Source organism: Lissotriton vulgaris, chromosome 5 (genome assembly GCF_964263255.1).
Source record: "Lissotriton vulgaris chromosome 5, aLisVul1.2, whole genome shotgun sequence".
NCBI classification, from domain to species: domain Eukaryota; kingdom Metazoa; phylum Chordata; class Amphibia; order Caudata; family Salamandridae; genus Lissotriton; species Lissotriton vulgaris.
In genome coordinates this window covers 1,913,646,201-1,913,667,572 of record NC_141693.1, presented here as the reverse complement: position 1 = coordinate 1,913,667,572, position 21,372 = coordinate 1,913,646,201, and the positions used below count along the sequence as shown (strand labels likewise).

The following is a 21,372-nucleotide window of genomic DNA, read 5'->3' as shown; positions in this document are numbered from 1 at the left end:
GAAATATCAGTAATAGTAGGGAGGTTGTAGCAAAAAGACCAAAAGTCGATGAACCGAAAATTGTAAGCAGAAAGAAAATGAATTCTGTTGAAGATGTTGTTGGTTTTCAATTTGAAAATAGTTCTGGTGTCAACTGCTATGCTAATGTAGTGGTTAATGTTGTCTTTTCACTAGAGACTTTAAAAGTACAGATTGTGATCAATTCGGAACAAAGTTTATGCTGTTTGTTGAATTCTGTGTTAGAGAAATGTAGCGCTGATAGAAGAAGAGTAGAAAGTGTGTCTGAATTTCGTAATCTGTTAAACAAATGTTCAGGTCAAACGCAATTCTCTCAAAATATTCAGCAGGATTGTCAGGAGTTTTTAATGTATATGCTTGATGTATTGCAAGATGAAGGTGTAGATGTAGATTATCTGTTTGGCCTTTCTTATCAATGGCAGAATGATTGCGAGAACTGTAGGCTATCAAGTACTACTAGTGTAGACTCAGAAAGATTTATATATTTAACTTTGCCTGACAGTAAATCAGTATCCTTCAATAAGCTAGTAAAAGCAGCTGATCAAAAGATGGAGTGTAGCCAATGTAGGTCTGCAATGCTGTCCACATTAATTATACGAAGTTATGGCCAGTATGTCATTTTAATGTTCCAACGATGTAGGTCTGATGGAACTAAATTGACACCTTTAATTAATAATTTTGTGGCTTCGCAGTTGTCAATATCAGGAAGGGCTTTTGTAACTACAGCAATTATATATCATGAAGGTCCTTCAACAACTTCAGGACATTACACAGCTTATTTAAAATCTGGAAACGGCTGGTCATTCTGCAATGATTCTGTTTTAACTTTCAAAAAAAGATTGACTTTCCACCTTCAAAATTCTTACCTGGTGTTTTTACAACCAAAATTTTAGGGAAGGAATCTTGGGATTTGTTCTGAGGAATTTCAAGAGGTTCTAATGGCTCCTACTCTATATGGCCTTGTGGATAAGTGTAGTACAGAGCAAAAACTGTTTGTGTTTATAAGCTAATTCAAGCAGTAGATCAAAACAAGGAGTAGAGGAAATGTAAGTCTGCAATGCTGTCCACATTATTTATAGAAACTTATGGGTGAAATGTCATTTTACAATTTCAACTACATAAACTGGATGAAAATAAGTTGTCAAGTCTAATTAAAAATGTTTTGGCTACATAGTCATCGATTTCAGGAAGAACAATTGTAACTGCAGCTATTGTATGTTATGATGGTCCTTTAACAACATCAGGATATTACACAGCTTATTTGAAATATAAAAAAGGCTAGTCTTTCGTCAATGATTACCATTTTAGTATGAAGCAATGTTGCCTTTTGACTTGTTTTCAGAAGTGAGAATTTAGGGTCGGTAACTGGATTATAATGATTCTAGGTGTTGCTGTAATTTAGTGTGCTGTTTTAAATTGCTTTGTATGTCTCATTTTTCTTAAAACGATGGAGCTTATCTTTCAGAAAGTGGCGGGTAGAAAATAGTAACAGCACAACAGAGTATAAGCTGTTCATATACATCCTTTGACGTCATAGAAAGTAAGTTACTTTTGAGGAGTTCTGATTTCTGATTGATTATATTTTATGGGTTTTTTAAACACAATCATTTTGATTGTGGGTTTTTTTCCCCGCTGTTTTATGATGAATACCTTCAACTCACTGTTTTCGGTGAAATTTGATATATTCTGAGAACAGCAAAAATAAACCATTAAATATGTATAATTAATTTTGTACTTTGAATTGTGATTTTTAATATGTATTCATCTTGTCTCATGCTCACTCATCTTTTACTACCTTCTATTAATTTAACATTTTTTGTTCTTTCTTACACAGATTAAAAGTATAAAAATAACAAGTGACTAAGTTAACAACAATTATAAGGTAAGTGTTTAGTACTCTTTACGTTACATCTCTATCACATTTAACTTTTATTAGTTCCACTGCTTCATTTCTTTAACCCTCAGTTTTTTGCCTTTGCTACTTCCCTTATTTCTTTTTCAATTACTTACTTATACTACTCTTTCCACTCCTTTTCTCAGTTCCTCTTTCAACAGTATCTGTGTGTTACTCCCTCTATTTGTCTTTCTTTTAACATTACTCTCTGTTTACTTACTGTTCTTTTTTAAAGAAATTTTTTTTTTTTAGTTCGCTTCCGGTTCGCGTACCGGCGCGCGAACCGGGAAGCGAATCAAAAGAAATAGAGGTTGCCAGAGTGCTAAACATTCTAGCAATTTCTTATAAGTGGGAGGTAGTTCTGAAAAGAACTTTTTTTTAAATTATTTTTGTTGTTTTATATTTTTTTTATTATTTTTCCGAACATTTTTATAGTTTTTTTGTAGTTTTGAACGGTTTTATATTTTTCTTTGTTTTTTTCAGGGGGAAGAACGAAAAACAGGCATTAGAAACGGCTCAACAGGAGCAAAAAAAAATCACTTTCTGGGGCGTTTTGAGCACTTGTGATTTTCATATGCTCTGTTCATTAAGGTTACGCTCATCTCGCCGTAACAAAGCAAACCCCCACAATAAATGCACACCAGCTTGATGTGTTGAAAATTAGTTTGAATAGTGGGGACCGTCTCCCTCGCCTCTGGTCCCGAAAGACTTTCATGGGTTGAGGTGGTGGCCACAGGAGTTGGTGGATTTTCACGTAGGTTACGCACCTCCGCCACACTGTAATTTATTGGAGGCCATCTTTGCATGTGGCGATGCATAGTATAGTTACAAAAGCTATACTTTTTATCCGTGCCTCGGGACAGAGGTTCTTTACATATCAGGCATGTAACATAACAGGCATTCACCTTTTTTTGGCCTGCAGGAAATGAAAAAAACTGCCAAATAAAATTGTCCTTGCGGTGTGATTTCCGGGGCTCTTCAGGCAAAAATTCTATTTGATGTACATCCTGTTCTTCTTCTTCCTCCTCTTCTTCAGGGTTGGGAATAAACTGGGGAGGTGGTCCATCCTTCCTAGGAGGTTGTGGTGGTGGTGGGGGTCCACCAGCTGGAGCTACAATTGAAGCCATCTTCCAATAATCAAAATAGTTCTTCCTCTCACAAAGTTGAAAGTCAGAGTGAGAAAAATAGGAGGGGGCTTTCATCATTTGGGAAAAAAAAATGTTCTAAACCAATGAAAAGTGTTATTTTTAGGTCACATGACCTAGCCTTATATCATTCAGAAACCAAAAGTGAAATCAACCAATAAAAAGTGTTATTTTCAAGTCACATGACCTGTTACGCTTACGTTACGCGTCCCGCTACGCGCCCCGGAGCGCTTCGGGGGTGCTGCGCTTTGCGTTCCGGTTCGCGTTCCAGAACGCTTCCGGGTGCGCTAACGCGGCGCGTCATAAGACGCATTACGCGGCAACGCGATACGTCGCGCTTACACGACGCGTCACGATGTTGTTTTCTAACGCGGTGGTTGCGCTAACGGAACGTTTACCGGTTCGCGGACAAACTCGCGGAACCAAATTGAGCTAACGGGAAGCTGCCCGGTTCGCGGACCGGCAGCGAAACAAAAAAAAATAATTAAAAAAATAAAAATAAACAAAAAAATTATATTACAAAAATATAAAATATATTTTTGAATTAGAATAAGAATACATTTTACAGCTTTTGATATTTGCTATTAAAAAACCATTGAAATTCACTGAAAAAAACATAGGTTATAGACCATATATAGTTAGGAATTAGCATTTACAAAACCTTGAAAATTCACTGAAAAAACCATAGGTTATAGACCATATATAGTTAGGGATTAGCATTTACAAAACCTTATTTTACTCGCACAAAATCATTGAAATTCGCATATATAGTTAGTTGTACTAACTATATATCGCGCACCCGCAATCCACTGCTGATGTTGTAACATATTACATCATTCATGACATGGTCAGTGGCATCACTGATGACATCACTGATGACATTATCCAGTGACTGTATGTTTCTGTAAAGTTAAAATATGTCTTACATATTAAAGAATGAGTGGATGTATAAGTGTCTGGATGAAGCATTTAGTAGGTGCATGACTGACTGTATGAGAGAGTGATTAAATGAGTCTCACTGAGTGCATGGGTTAGTGACTAAACTGTCTTAATTTGTGCATCAATATATCTGTTCTGTAAACTGCTGCATGTGTTGATCAGTAGCTATATGAGTAACTATATGGGTTATTGATTGGTTGCCCAAGTATTTGTATGGGAGAGAGTGTGTGTGTGTGTGGGTGGCTGGGAGGTGTGTGACTCTGTGCATAGATGTGTCAACAGTTGATTCACTAGATGTATGGATTCAAAACTGCATGTGGAAACAACTGTATGGGTTGTTGACTGTGTGCATGGGTGTATTGGTGAGTAAATGTATATCTCAGTGCTACATGTCAAAGTAAGTACATATGTAAAACACAGTACATGTGAGAGTTGTCATATATAAATTACTGTGCATAAGAGCCAGTGAATGTGTGAGTGGCTGTATGGATCATTGTAAACTTGTATCAGGGATTATATAAGAGAGTAAATATGTGTTAGAATATGTTTGAATAAGTAAGGTGTGTATAACTGTATAGTTGAGGAAATTGAGGTGTGATTGATTTTCTGCATGAGTGACTAGGTGTGTGAGTAACTCTATGGATGAGTGACAGTCTGTGAGTGTCTGTTTACACTGATTGTATCTAAGGTGAAGAGGTTCATCGTATTATCACATGAATGATATCATCAGTGATGTGATGAGTAATGTCAAATGAGATGTCATCAGTGATGTCATTTGAGATGTCATCAGTGATGTCATCAGTGATGTCACTGACCATGTCATGAATGATGTAATATGTGACATCATCAGCAGTGGATTGCGGGTGCGCGATATATAGTTAGTGCAACTAACTATATATCGCGAATTTCAATGGTTTTGTGCGAGTAAAATAAGGTTTTGTAAATGCTAATCCCTAACTATATATGGTCTATAACCTATGGTTTTTTCAGTGAATATATATTAATAATATAAGATCAAACTACCATAATATTGTGGAAAAAATATTGAGAACCAAAATGTTAACAAGATAAGCATACAGACGAAAGCATTGGATACTCCAGTTGGCTCTACACATGTCAGTTGATGATTAGACATACCAGCACGATTAAGAACAGTAAATCAATATTTTCCTAGATCTTAACTTTTCAACATTTTGGCCCTCGATATTTTGGTCATGATATTACTGTAGGACGATACTTTGCATTAGATATTCCGACACACAACTGAGTGAACCATACTTGAACGGAAAGAAGAGCATTTTACAGAGGACCAACTAATAAGAGGAGCAAAATAGTTATAGGATCATAAAAAGTTACATTAAGTTCAAAGTTTCAGTAAATTGGATCAAGGTACACTACATATAGCACATATTCATGGAACACATGAGACACAAAAGGAGGGGTTCTCAGGGTTCTATGAATGACTGACTTCTCATTAGAAGAAACGGCCAACGGTTTTAGAGAGAACGTGTCCCTCAGTTTCAAGAAATTAGCATTCCACAAAAAGCAGTAATTTCATTAATTTCTTCAATTGATCTCACTTCTTGGAGAGAACTACTTTATTCTACTAGCATAAAACCATAAACTGCACTGAATAGAAAGCTTGGCAGCTGTGCTCTCTCCCATCACCACCAGGAATATCCACCCCGGAAACAGCTTGCCAGACACACTTCGATCCATAATATTTTAGCCATGAAAATTCCCTTTGAAAATAGCAGGCAACAGGATGTCTTTTGCCAGGAGGCATGTTTTTCAAGTGCACAGTATAAATGTAAGCCTCCTCAAACCAATGATGGAAATGTTCTTCCTTTTCTGAAAGTAGACCTGCTTCCGGTAATAAGGATGATTACAGTAAAAGATTGAGTTTTCCTCTTGTTTCTCTTTTTCCTGATAGGACAAATGAACAGGTGGATGCAGTTGGCAGAAAGGATTGTGGTTCAGCATCAACAGCCATGATAGTTGCAAGCACTACCATCCTTTTGAAGGAATACCTCACGCAAGTTTTTTGGAGGTACTGAAGAAGAACTCCTGCTTTTGAACCAACATATCAGTGTTTCACGTGACTCGCAGTTAGCAGCCTGGGCCGGCATAACTATTACCATTCCCCACACTGTAGCTTTGGGTGCATCCTAGCTGGAAGACAGCAATGTGTCCTTAAGTTTAATTTCCTTAAAGCAAATCTGGACTCCCTGCAGCTATCGCAGCATTGTGAACCAGGTTTTTAAATAACTCTAAATCTAGTTTTCTCTCCCAGTCTGCATCTGTCACTGATGTTCCACAAGATCTCGAGGGTCGTCTGAAATGGTAATGTGGAATATATTTGCTTCTTCCAGCCCTTTGAGAAAGTCATGGGACGTGACCAAGTTGTCTTTATGCGAGTATGATATCTGGACGTGGGAAGCAAAACACATTTTCCCTTTTTTGGGTGAAGCATTTATCACATGTCCTCCAGTACAATCTCCATTATAACCCTTTTGCTAGACAAAGTCCACGTGGAGTAGTTAGTAAAATGTATTTACTTGACACAGAGTCCTCCAAGCAAACACGACCGTTCAAGTACCTCTTTACCAACAATCTACAGCGAGCTTCACATGGAGGATGCAAATAGAAAGCGTAAGATAACAATGGACAAGGGGAGAATAATAAACAGGGTAAGAAATAAACCATTCTGTATTAAAACATATTTGGACTCTGATCCAACTAGGCTTTGTCCGTCCTGTCTCCGTGTGGATCTCACACCATATTTATATCAATTTCCATAGTTACCTCATCTGAACTTGGAGCAACTAGAACTTCTAACACATTTTTTAGGAAGTGATTTTGCCTTGCATTGGAAGCATAAGTGTTATTCAGTGTTAGGTTTTGACTTCCACATCATAAGTGCACTTGTAGGTATCAGTTTTCAGGATCCCTTTTTACCTGCGGCCTTCCCGACTGCAACTAGCTTTTAACAAAATGGACGCTTCCACTGTTACTGAAGGAGTCAAAGCCAAACATTTCACCAGGTATTTATTTTGTTTTAAGTGATGTTGGTTTTTCCGCACAGAGAGAGTTTTGTGTGAATAGTATGTCTGAGTCTTGTTTAAAATGCAACCTGTCCACACGTAATCCATGTTACTTCCTGTGGACATGTAATCACAGTTCCTCACTCAGGAGTGTGTTATGGTTCAGCCTTTCTGTATACTCCAGCTCCACCAGACTCCGCTATGGTTTCCCTTGTGGATGTTAGGATGACGCATTACAGTTTGGAAGCTTGGCATAAAGATCCAAGAGTCGGGAAACCATCTCCTCTATAGGCACAAATCTGATACAAGACCATTCTAGTCACTTTCCATTCTCCCTTAAGCAGATCTGGACAGCAAAAAGATTATTTGAGACAGGGCTTAGGGCATGTACTGCTGGAAAAAAGGGTAATTAGCAGATCCCTGGAAATGGTGCATGTTTAATCTAAGAGCGGAGGTGAATCCATGTGGAAGATCCTAATATGGTTGGCGGGATCCTGTAATTTATAACCTGTAGGGGCTTAGTGCTAGATTCCACCAAAAGGCATACTGAACACCTGGAGGTGAGGCTGGTAATGCAAACTATGAACCAGAGGAAAGAGATGGGCTGGAGATGAAAATTCCTTCCTGGCGATTCCTCATTCCATTGTAGGTTCCAGATGCAGGAGCAAATGTATCAGAAAATTGGGCAACATGACTCTTCAGCAAAATTGAGAACTAATGGGACATTAAAAGACTGAATACCTGATCAGAGGTTCAGAAGTTATATTTATTGTAAATCTGTCAAACTCTGTAAATAAAGATGATAATTGGGAAAATAATTGATTCTTTGCTGTGTTCCTTCATGCCACTCACACATCTTTTTCCTTTTATTGAGTAATATGAGTTTTGATTGTGTATGTAAAAGAAATGTCCATGGAGAAACCTTACTACCAGGCTACCCTGAATCTCCCCACACATTTGCCCGATCCTTAAAGACTAGGATGCTTGATTCCGGTCCAGGAAAGACATGGATTGGCAGTTCGGGCTGGACTGGTCCCATGAGGCACAGGGTCAAGGCTGATTTGCATATGGCCATGTCTGAACTGGGGTGGTGTGGTGAGCAAAAAAATGGTGGATTTAGGCCCAGATCTCTGTACTGGGGTGAATGTATGACATTGTTCTGCATTCTGTCCATCAACTGTTGTTTTTGCATTGATCCTTAAAGACTAACATAACTAGAAATGGGGCCAACTGGGCCCCCACTAAACCCTCTCTTGCAGGCTAGTCTTATACCTACAGAGGTGAGGAAAGATATTCATCCTACCTTGTGTACCGAAGGTTGTGTTTCCCACAATGTCCACTGTTCGTAGTTATGCTTACCATCTTATTACAAATTAGTTCTCAATATCATTGAGGTGAGGGCTCTACACTCCATTCTTCCATTTAGATTGTCCCATAAGTTACGAACACAGTCCTTGCGTGATTACCAATGAGGTTGTACACCAATGGGGAGTTCTGCGATTTCTCAGTCACTCTTTCGATGCCCTTTTCACTGATGGACTCCTGTGATGGAAATTGCTAACTTCTCTCCCTGTGTTTCTCTCCTCCATTTCCTTAAGGATCGGAGCATGTAGCTGCACCCCAAGTGTGGTAACCCTTCGTCTCCTCTGAGTGCAACAGCTTTCTTGCCATGTCCTTCGTTGTGATGATAGCTTCTTTGTCTCGCCATAGGGAATATAGCTCAATGGGTGCAGCAATCTACAACATGGCTATTTCTGAGACAGTTCCTGTGTCACTCATCTCATTTCTCATCCCTTTTCGGGCGTTATTGCAGCAGATCATGAAAGAGGAGAATTTGACTGTCTTTGCAGCTGAACCGTGGCTACTGTTGAGCTTCTTGGAGTAGTCTTTCCTTGATGTGTACTATTTTGGCTCTTTTGTTTCTAGGCCTCCTTTTAGAGTCCTTGAATTGTCTGAAAACCCTGCGTTTTTATTCCCATTGCAGTCACAAGCACCACTTTCAGGATGGCTTAAAATATTTCCTCAGGTATATATGTTGCTCCACTATGCATACTCTAAGATTTTTTGCCCTGACATTACGCTTTTCAGGATATATTTTCTATGTCTTTACATATATTGAGAAGGAACTTCAACTATGTTTCTTCATCTGCCCCTGTTTGGTGTAGACCCACAGCAGCTGCTTCTAGTCAGCTTTCTGGATTTTCCAATTTTTGCCCAATTGCCTGCACATACTCCTTTACCTCATAGATCTCTCTACTGAGGTCTGCAGCCAAAATGTTTAAATTGGCTAAAGAAGTTAGCTTCAGGTCTTTCTTCAACTCCAAGAGAGTTGCCCTTAAGTCATCGTTAGGCAGGGGTTACCTTAGTTTCATTGCAATATCACTGGGCATTTTCAGATGTTTCTGTTGTTGAAAGAAATGAGCAATCTCTCAAGTCCTTTGTTTTTCTGCGGTTGCGCCATCCACTATTGTTCCCTTGTCCACCCTGCTCATTGTGTCCTTTAAATTGGCCAGGTCTCCTGGTTGTCCTAGGAACCTGCATTATAGGAATCTTTCGCTGGTCAGCTCACCTTCTCCTCAAAGTCTGGAACCCTGCACTGTTCTGTTTCCGTGCAAGGGTCTATTGTAGTTGGTATTTGTGCCTTGTCTAACTCTGCAGCCCCTGATGTTTTTCTTCCTTCTACTTTACTGTTGGTTCATCTCTCCAAAATATCCTCAACTTCTTGTTTCCCGTCCGGCATTCCCCAGTCTTGCCATTATGGTATTGTCTTATTCAGGCTCTCAAATCATACACACAACTTCTGGTTACATGCCAGCCACTCCTTCAGAACAGGCAAAAGCCCCAGTGTTTCCTCCTCAATGTACTACGTGTGTCCCTTTCTGGTTTAGCTGTTTCCTAACCTGGTGCCAGTTCTGTATTTAGCACTCAGGGGCCCTAAGAAAACCACACTGTGGGGAGATCATGATCTTCTTAACTGTTGTATGTCTTTCATGCTGTGGGTGAGGCTTTTCTCTGTGTTCACTTTCCAATGTTGCTCCAGCATTGTCTGCAGTATTTCTCACCTCTGATTTCCAACTGGAGGTAGTGATGGCAACTGTGCCTGGACCAGCTGCACTCACAAATATCCACAATAAAGCCTTCAGATATAGGCTGGACTCTGTTTTCATATCTGAAAGTGCCTTTATCAAAAGAAGATTGTATGTGGTCAATCCCATATAGGGAAACCTATTCAAATGTTCATGACTTCACATAAGAAACATTTCCTTCCTGGATCTTTCTACAGGCCTACCTCAATTTGGAAACGCAGTAAATATTCACAGGTGTCGCTGACTCTTCCAGCTGGCCAAAAGATGTCTTTTCCAAAGAGAGAATTGCAGAACTCTTACAGTTGCATCAGCAACATTCTCCCTCACGTAGAGGACTCCCCAAATACAGCCTGGAGAACACATTTATTGAACTTCCAGCCTAAATAAAGTCCAACCCATGACATATCTTCATTACGAAATTCGTGAACTCTCATGGGTCTCCTTCTCATTACAAGCAGTGCAGCCTCACAATGCTGCCTTTACCATCATACTTTCCCTGCCTCCACTGACTGGCACCATTGCTCCCCCTCTCCTGCTATTCTCATTCTCAATGTTCTCTTCTCTCACAATGCATTCTTTTTTAGCACAATCATAGCTCTATTTACAGTGCACTCCTACCCACCATCACAAAACAAGAACAGCTCTAGCCATCACATTTGCTTGTGTGTGGAGTCTTCCTCGCAGGATGCAGGAGTGTTGTAGCAGTGCAGGTTTCTCCAGCATGAACTATTCTTCCTTATCTGGTCTTTGTCTCACAATAGAGGTCTGTTTACCTTTTAATTCCAAGGGCCCGATTCACAGAACTAACTTAAGACAAAATCCAAAACTTACTACATTTGGTATTCACAGAAGTTAGGATTTTGTCCTAAGTTTGTCTTAAGACAGACTTAAGACAAAATCCTAACTTAAGTCTGTCTTAAGTCTGTCTTAAGACAAACTTAAGACAAAATCCTAACTTCTGTGAATACCAAAAGTAGTAAGTTTAGGATTTTGTCTGAAGCTAGTTCTGTGAATCGGCCCCCAAGAGTTTATCTTGCAAGGAGGAATTTTCTCCAATGCTCTTCAGAGTCTGCTCCACAACCGCATCTTCTGGAGGTTTCTGAGCCTTCACATTATTGCACCTGTGGATTAGATAGCAATGCTGTGAATGATCCTGAGCCCCTTAAAAATGCACGCCTCATTCTCACTACATCTTTTCATCTACATCAAGGTGCAGTGAACTCTGCATGATCTCACTGCTACATTGTGTTTGGGTTTCTACCAGTGCTTAATTTGTAAAATATGAAGTGCAGGTGCTCAAATGTTTTTGGGCGGCCACACCTACTTTTTGGCTCCACCCATTTCCTTCACTGGCTCCGCCCACTCTATTAGCTGCACCCACATCCTCAACTGGCACTGCTAAAAGTCAGATGTAATACCCAATCGATCTGAATTTCAGCAAGGGAGCCTTCCTCATAGTAAGGTTTTGAGAGGAGGTTCCCCTGCACTGTGAACATTTGGAAAAAGATTAAACCTTACCAAAGGTACAGTTAACCCTTTAATTGCTGCCGTCGGCCAACGGTCGTCACAAGCGCTACCTCCCCAGTGCTGCGCACGACCGTTGGCCGTCCGGTCAGCATTCGTTCTCCGAACGTTCAGCACTGGGCGCTGAACGTTCGACGCTGGGAACGGGTTAAAGCACAATTTTGAAATAAATTAGCTAAAGCCCAGAGTGGCCCCAAAATACTGATTTCTTGGGGGTACTGCTTTCACACTGAGAGTATGGTAGTCCAGATAAAGAGTATGGTGTAGGAGATAGAGGCCACCCACTGTCAGAGGACCAGTGGGTCAGGGGTACGTGTTCTGAGAGAATAGCAGTACAAGACTGATGCTGTTTAAGCCACTTCTGATCTATAGGTGATGCCTGTGCTGTCACAGAGGACAGGAGGCCTACAGACACAGACAGAGTGGGTCACTCTTGGGGGTGCATTCAGCAGTGCCTGCAGATTTTCTCCTTTCTTTCCGAGCAGGCAGCAAGAGGGCTCTGTTATTTTACTTTACAGTTGGCCCACACCAAAGACTGAATTTTAGGGGCCATCAGGCCCCCTTTACTTAGGATGTCCTACCTGTGAGCTTTCTGGGGTCTCACACCCAGATGCAAATGCCATGAAGGGCAAACAAAGGCACACAGCTTGTTATCACCTCCCAGGTACTAAAGAGGCATGCTTTTGACTTTTTTCAACCCCTGTAAATAAGAGATATGCATGCACTGAAAGAGTATCAGATATGTTTGTCTGTCCCAGTATTTACACAAATAACAGTTTAAATATCACTATTTTGTTTGAGTTGTTTTATAGTTCTACTCATCCCAATGCAGGGTGTCAGAGCGCCTTACATCACACGTACAGATTCTACCTTGACAATAAATCATATGTGTGTAAATCACTATACAGAGACAGTGAAGGTTACAAGGTGTAGAAGTCATGTTACATACAGCTCAATGTGCTATAATAAAAGGATTACATTTGTGAACTGCAAGTAACAAAAGGTTCTCTGTGTTAAAAGCAGTAGTAACCCACTTACCTATGTGTAGGAGTTTTTGTGTGGAGTTCTCAGATGTGCGGGTAAAAACCATGTTTGGGCACCCTAGCCTACCTGTGCACGTGCAGTAGTCCATGGTCAAGATCAGTGCGCCGTAGGCCAGGAAATAGCTTCTAAATACACCATCAATTCCACTAAACACATGAATGCATTAAATTACTCATTCTTAAGGGCGGGTTTCTGACCACCTCCCCATGCTGTTTTAGACCCCTCCTGTAACAATCATTTGCTCAGATCTTAGGCTCTGAACTTGGTCACTGGGGATTGAGGCCCCCCTAGCAAGGGTGATGTGGTTACATGTGATTAGAGGCCCGGATGTGGTGACAAACGGGAGAGGCAGGGGTGTGTATTGGACTCGTGTTCAGTCACGGCCCGTGATCCTGGATACAGACCCCGAGTGGGGGTATGGGGGTGCAGATTCCGAGTAGGTGGGTGTAAAGAGGGGTCATTATAATGCGGTTGGCACTACCAACTCACGAAACAGAAACACAGCTCCATCCCGCTGTGGTAATGAACTGCCTACCAATGTAATGGGCTGGGACCCCGGGAACGGGTCGTCGTGCGTCACCAATGCCTACGATCTGGTGATGGAGCCCGCAGCCACATACATTTACTCACGGCGTGTGGAGGGATTGTGATTGACGTCTGCCAATAACGTGTTTCCAATCATTCGTTTTCTGAAAAGTTTCAAATACATGTATTTCCCCCAAATAGTAAACTGTTTCCTCTGGTGCTCGATAACTATTAATATAGGAGCCGTAACGAGCCTGTAGCGCCTCAAAAGAAGCTTTCAAATGGAAACATCTCAAGTTTTTCATCTTAAACATTTTACCATCTCCACTAATCGTGTCATTGTTTCCCACTTCTTTTCTAGTTTAAACCAGCATTTGTACCGCCCGACTGGTGCAAAAACGACATTTACATGTGCCACCACTGAAAAGGCCAGATTTGCACCAGTGAGTCCATACACAAAATGCTGAATTGCAGTTGTGCAAACGTTGCTGGTTCAACTGTTTGTACAAAGGTGCAGTTTATCGAACTATTAACTTAAGGGAGCCTTCTTAACCCCGGCAGGCGGCAGGTCCGTACTGCGGCCGGTGCCCACTGCCCCCGCCTCACCCTACTGAAAAATCACATGATTATGAGGATGATATCGGCATTGGTTTTTAGGTCTCGCCTCTCAATGCGCATGCACATTGAGCAGAGCGAGACTATAGGCACTTAAACAGACTTTACCCAACTGGCGATTTGGTGCTGTGCCCGTGCGCTTTTAGGTCAATGCGCAAGCGCATTGACCTAAAATGCGCGTGCACAGCACCAAATCGCCAGCCATCTGTTCCCCAGCAGCTCTTCCCGCTCCGCCCCACAAGCTTCCCCCAGCGTGCGCTCTGCCTTAGCAGCACTCATCCCACACCTTTGAAGTGAAGCTTAGCTTCACTTCAAAGGCCCATGCTGCTTCACACCGTCATCGCCGCTCTCCCCGCTCCGCCCCCTGCTGCGGCCGTGTCGCATTTCTCCTCCCCCCTCCCCACAGCAATGCCCTCCGTCTTGTTAGAGTTTTCTACTTTGGGTCAGAAATATCTATATGCTTTGTAAAATCACTTACATCTGATTGTTCTATTTCCGTTCTGATCGACCCATTTTTAAGCTATTATGAGTATTCTCTCTGGTACTTTCTCAGTCATGATTTCTGTCATATTTTTCATTATGATGACATGTGCAAGTTATATACTTTCTTATTTGTTTGTATTAATTCTGGCATATATGTATTGCACTGTACTTTAATTGTATGTTTCTTCTCCTAACTACAATAAAATATCTGAAGAAAAAAAATCGGGTCTTCATAATAGCTATAAAATACTGTGGTTATGACTTTGCTTGGTGTCGCGCCTAAGAACCTCATACATTACAGACTGTGATTCCAGTGATTAACATTGCTGCAAAGTGCATCCTTGTCACAGGAGAAACCTTCACTCAGCCCTGGCTTTCAAGCAACACCCGGCTGCATTCTGGGACTTATAGTTTTCGTGTTTGACTTTTAAGTATGCGATTGAACTCTTGCTATGCGAAGCACGGTTGGCAACTCAACGGGTGGCGCTCCCTGTTGATGATTTGCTGAGGAATGAAATACACGGATATTCTAAATAAACAGTTTCCCTTTGTAAAAAGACGCGCTATATTTTTTTGCTTGAACTATAATTAACACAATTAAAAAAAAATTAAGGCCTGTGATTATAAAATGTGTAGTTTGCAGGATTCGCAAGCTCGTTCTTTGGATCCAGTTTCCGGTAAAATGTATTTTTGAAAACGCTCTGTTTAAGAAACTTTCGGTAAATCTCATTTTCGTATAAAAAAGCTGCACAACTGATAACACAACATATCACTTATTATAATAGCACAACCAAGCCGATCGCATCATGAAGTAGGTACGCCCAATATAAAATAATATATTAGTTCACTATGTTATCCACAAAGCATGACATAAACATATTTGAACACAGTGGTGGTAAAAGCTATATAAAGGCAATTTACAACACAATAAAATGCAGTACGTGCCATAACAAACGAACAGCGCCAAGACGTTGGCGTCCCTTGTTCACTGCACGACCACCGCCTGACCTTTACGACGAAACTTTCCAATGACAAGAAAGACAAATAGCACCCAGCGCTGCATTACTATATCGGTGCCACATGGCATGCCTAGCGTCCACGTGCACAACGGAAAACTAGGCCCATTAACGTCACTCCATTAAGGGCAAGCAGATGTGGGCCAGCTGTGGATAGACGGCTGTGACAAGCTGCACTGTGATTTTATAGGTGCTTGGCTGTCCCTGGGGACCTCATACAGCTCAGTCCAACATCTGCGTTGCTTATTGATCGCCATGCAAAATAACCTACCGATATTCACAGTGCAGAATGGTGACATATTTGTGTAAAGTATGAAAAGAAAAAACCCAACATAAATTAATATTAACTCTGGTGTTTGCCGTATATCAATTCGGATGTGTGCATTTGAATCGTTTTAGGGCCCACCGTGCTGTTTAAACATTGTAATAAGTCACATTACGCTTTCTTTGTAAACAAAAACAAAACTATTTAATGATTAAAAAGCTATGTTAAATGTTAATGAAAACATCGTCTCTTTACTGCTCATTAGACTTGATGAGATACAATTTTGGATTTGGTTTTTGAGGCTGGTGCTTTTATGTAATTGTATTTATGTATAGCTCTTAATACCCCTGAAGAGGCTTCGAAATGTGAATCGGCAGAACTAAAAGTATATTAATAAAAATAGCCGTAAATACATCAAAAACAGAACCTTAAATATTTTAGTTTATTTTTTTATTTTTTATTATTTACATAGGCCCTCGTGCCTTTCTTTCCTCCATTGTGTTTTTAAAGAGGAGTTCTCCCATCATGATCTCTTCCTTCTCCTTACATTTTTCCTCTCTCTTAAATACTTTCCACTCTTCGGCAATGTGTTTACTACATGATTTTGGTTCTCTTTTTTTACTAATTTTTTAAACACCGTTTTTTCAGATATATCACCTCGCCCTCCGCAAGTGTTGTTTCCAATTTATCGTTGATTCAAAATTTGTGTTTTCTTTATTTTGAATTCATGTGTTACTTTTACTTCATAACTCGTCTAGTGTCTAATTTCACACTGCCTCTGAATGATGATCGCTTAAGGTGCAAACACAACTTTTGAAAGCATAGCTGGATACATAATAAGATGAGATTGTATATTAACAGGAGCTCATAATACTTATCTTTGGCTTACTCTGCACATGAAAAATATCGTCATTTACTATAAAGATGGAAAATGCTAATTGTTTTTCCACCATGGTGACAAACTTGAATGATGGGTGTGAGTCTTGCTATGGAACATTTATGATGACCTCATGCGCGGCTGCACAAGTAACAGTGGTGGGGTGGTGGGGCGTGGACGGGTGGGGGAGTAGTGGACAGATGACGGGCTAGGGGGAGTAATATATATATATATTTTTTAAAACACTTACCTTGTGCTCGCAGCATTGTCGAGTTGGTGGTGCGGCAAGCACAAGGTAAGTGTTTTTTTGAATTTTTATTTTTTTACTTTCTCTATACCGTTGTCTGTCCAAACAAAGCATAGCATAGCAAAACACAATACCACTCAGTGCTACATAATTATATGCTACATAATTACACTGCACTCAATGCAACATACTCTCCAAATACCACTCAGTGCCACATAATTACACACCACATAATTACACTCTACTGAATGCAACACACTCCACACAATACCACTCAGTGCCACATAATTACATGCCACATAATTACACTGCACTGAATTCAACATACACTTCAAATACCACTCAGTGCCACATAATTACACTCTACTGAATGCAAGACACTCTCCACACAATACCGCTCAGTGCCACATAATTATGTTACATAATTACACTGCACTCAATGCAACATACACTCCAAACAATACCACTCAGTGCCACATAATTACACGCCACACAATTACACTCTACTGAATACCTCAAACACTCCACACAATACCACTCAGTGCCACATAATTATACGCCACATAGTTACACAGCACTGAATTCAACATACACTCCAAATCCCACTCAGTGCCACATAATTACACGCCACATAATTACACTACGCTCAATGCAACATACACTCCAAATACCACTCAGTGCTACAACACATATTGTGTTACAATAGGTGTCACATTTGCGAAAGATAAAACTATTGGCATTGTAAATAACAAAGCTATTAATTTTTGAAACATTGTGATTTGTCAGATCAATACATGTAAGACAGGGGAAAACTAAACATGTACCTTTACTAATGCTATAGATGTAACATTTGATAATTTTATAACTATTGGCATTTATAATAACAAAAAAATCCTTTATAATTTGCACAACATAAAAAAAATGTAAATAATATTTAAATTTACCACACCAAAAACTCAAACTTTTCTATTGCGAGACCTATTGCATTTCCAATGCTTGTTTAACTGAGGTGGTTGTTAGGAACTTACTTGGGGCCTGGACGGGACGGGTGCTACTTCTGCTGCCTAATTGGCAATCAGACACTGACTCCCCACAGAATGGCTGATCAACCGCGGCACGACTGTCGGTCTGGACGGTGGAGGGGAGGGGGGGGGGCGGGGGGGGGGGACCGACTTGAATGCAATGACTGACTGCAGGTCGGGGTGAGCGAGCCGCCTGTTGCGCGCCACTGCGTGGTTATGCTGGGGCGTGGCAATGTGTAAAAAACCCTGCGTACGTTGCCGCACAGCCCCTACTCCATCCACCAAAATCCAGCCCAAAAAACGCCCAAACCAGTGTCCTCCTCCGGCCCGCGGCCCGCTCCAGCAGCAACAAGTGGCTAATAAGGAGGCTCCGCGGCGCCGCCATCAAGGTAATTTTCAACACAATTTAAATATACATAGTCACAGTGTGCGTGTGACTCTGTGACTCACTCACTCCTCAGAGAGGCGATTGCGATGCAAAAAAAGCACGCTGTGGCACGAGTCTGACAGAGTGACAGACACTAGTCAGTAGTGTGTAACTTTAAATTATTGAAAAATCTGACATGCGCCCAGAGCAGCAGTGCACGCGCAGTGCAGCAGATGCAGAGTGCAGACTGTCATATAAGTGCCGGTGCTAAGCACCGGAAAGAACCGGCACAAATTAAGCTCTGGTTTCTACTATGGATCTCACTGTACTCGCAGTTTACGCTAGGTCCTGGAGCAGTCAGTTGTTACCAGACAGTGACCGAGATAGGGACTGTAATTTGTACTTCAAATGGATGTCATTACTCTCCTAAAGAAGTTATGTCTAAATTTCAAGGCCTGCTGTCCAAGGTAGTCGTAGGTTTTCAGCTCAGATGTGGTCTGCTACTGTAATCCTAACCCCAAGGTCTTGCCAGGGCTACTTATTTAAAAAACAAAATGTAGTACCATCAGAAGTTGACCAACAAAACAAATCAAGTACCAGTGCTTTCTAGGAAACTCCCTAAGAGAGACTTCCAGTGGGTTTATTTCTGCACCATAGACAAAATTACACTAAGAAACTTAAATCACTCCATGAGGCTATGACAAACGCTCAGTTGATATACAAGCAACACTGGGTTTCCCTAAGATAATAAATCATGCCTGGCCTCAATGAGGAGATTCCTGGGTTCAGCAGGATGAGAAGACAGGGAAATGGGCAACACACTCTTTGTGTGACACTTATCCTTTGTGTTCAAACCCAGAAATTACACAAAATTGACTGTTCACATGGAGCGGTCTATTTTTCTCCCCTAGAGGACAGTGACAATTACACCGTAAGTATTGAAACCAATACGAGGTGCCTGTTGAGTAGTGTAGGAGCCGATTAAACCCCTTTACTTGAAACATATGGATGCATTTTCTGGGACGTACATCATTGTTACTCTTACCCAATAAAATAGGTAAACCTGGTTAATTGAAAGTAGTTTATGGTAACTAAAATTCCCATTTTCCTTGTGATCTAGATAGACTCTTTTGAGCAAGTCAATATTAAAATTTTGGTTACTAAAATTTTTGGTTACAATTTTGGGCAAAATCTCACACTAAATACTAACCAAAAGCGAAATACGATGAGAAGCGAAGCGAATAATAAATAACAAAGGGAACTACACTTCCCATCTCTACTGCGATACACGTGACTGCAACAGCCTTTTCCACAAACCCATTCCATTCCAAAAATCTTTATTTCGATCACATGATCATAAAAGATATACATAGCATCACATTTTAAAAATACAGAGAATTTCATTTTGTAATTAATAAAAACGCATTAAACAGCATTGGTGGTCAAAATAGATAGTGGTGTGTCGGGGATTCAAGTCTGTCGAGAGTCGCCAAGTCTCTTAATGCAGCGATTTCGGGCATACCACATTGCAGTTAAAAATTTGGATAGAGCAAATACAGTAGTTGGTGCTAAATCTGTCTTTAAAACTCTGTAAGCGGGTAAAAAACCCATATTTTTAAGGAAGGGGACGAGCCAGTATTTCCTGGTTTTCTCATAGGCTCGACAGAAAAAGACCACATGTACGTCATTCTCCTTTGTGTGGGCACATGCGGGGCAGATTTATGTGGGAGGGCGACAAGACCATGTTGCAGTAAAAGATGCAAGGGAAGAGTCCCATATCTCCATTGCAGGAATAATTTCCTAGTTAATACCGGAGTCATGCCATCTAGGACACTTTCGAGTTGGTAGAAGTCTTTGATTTTTGTAAATTGATTGGTCAGTGATCCATCACGGGTGCCTTCCACAGCTCGGGAGAGCATTAAGTCGTAATAGGCTTTAGATAACACCTTTCTGGGAGTCCTGTTACTTGTGTTTACTGGATCCGACCATAGTTCAGGAAGACCAATTGCCTCGGAGGTTCTCTTAATATAGTTTAACCAAGGTGTTCTAGTGGCGTTGGGCAACAATAGAAATTCCTGTAGCTCAGCTCTATAAGTTGAGAGATCTGGACTGCTCCAAAGGCGACGCCAGAATGCTACAGGTTTGAGCCCCAGCTCCACCGTTATGGGCCTGAGGCCCATATCCAGCCTTAGGGGCAGAATTGGAGTACTCAACGGAAGAGCAGTGATCTGCCTCAGGAATTTATTCTCGGTGGTCAATAATTTTGGCGATGGAATGTGACCCCACAACCCGCCCCCATATATGACACCCCCCCGGGCCTGTGCCTTATAGATTTGGATTGCAGGGGTGAGTGGTCGGTAAGGTGATTTGATCGCTATTCTCATAGTACCACCCGCCAACTGTGCCAATTTGATGTTTGCTTTTGACTGGTGTGCCGACCACGTTAAGTTTTCATTGAGGGTTATCCCCAGATACTCAATTGTGTGGACCCGTTCCAGTCGGACTGTACCCAGAAAGGGGGGTGGGCGGTTAAGAGGCCTGGGGTTGAGAATCATAAATTTGGTTTTCTGGGGATTGATTTCAAGTCCCCTTTCTGTGCAGAACTCCAGAAAACCGTCCAAGACTCGTTGTATGCCCATCGGGGATTTGGACAACAGCAGGGTGTCTTCCGCAAACATGATTGCGGGCACCCTGCTGCCAGTCAATTTTGGGGCATCAGTGTTGGCAATCCTGGTGAGGTGCGCGATGACCCCGTTCACAAAGAGGCAAGCACACAGCCCTGTCTTACCCCTCTGTGAACGGGGAACCTTTCGGTTAAATTGCCACCTCTACCGCACCTGACGCGCGCAAAGTTGTTATGATGTAATCTCACCAGGATTGCCAAAATGTCTCTCAGGCCATTCATCTCCTCCATGACCTGCCACAATTTTGCTCTTGGGACCAAATCGAAGGCAGCATGCAAGTCCACGAAAACCGTGTACAAGGTGCCGCCCTCGATTAATGCTGTCCTCCAATATATTAGGTTCAACCTAAAAATTTGGTCAATTGTGGATATCCCTCGCCTAAATCCCGCCTGGTAGGGGGTCAGGATGTCAGTCTCCTCCAGCCAATTCTGTAACCGGTCTAGGATCAGCCTACCGAAAAGCTTTTGGGATACGTCAATGAGGCTGATCGGACGATAGTTGGCTGGGAGCAGAGGGGATCCCTTTTTAAAGATAGGAACCAGCTCTGCTCACACCCAAGTATCCGGGACCTCCATCC

At 41.3% G+C, this 21,372-nt stretch overlaps 1 pseudogene across 1 annotated transcript in view; it reads right to left on the bottom strand.

Moving 5' to 3' along the window:
- Nucleotides 1-21,372, bottom strand: part of LOC147717705 (E3 ubiquitin-protein ligase TRIM39-like) — a 948,681-nt pseudogene that overhangs the window by 121,068 nt on the left and 806,241 nt on the right. Inside the window, exon 5 of the transcript XR_015296086.1 lies at nucleotides 11,145-11,247. The product of XR_015296086.1 is annotated as an E3 ubiquitin-protein ligase TRIM39-like (transcript). The remainder of the gene's footprint in view (nucleotides 1-11,144; nucleotides 11,248-21,372) is intronic.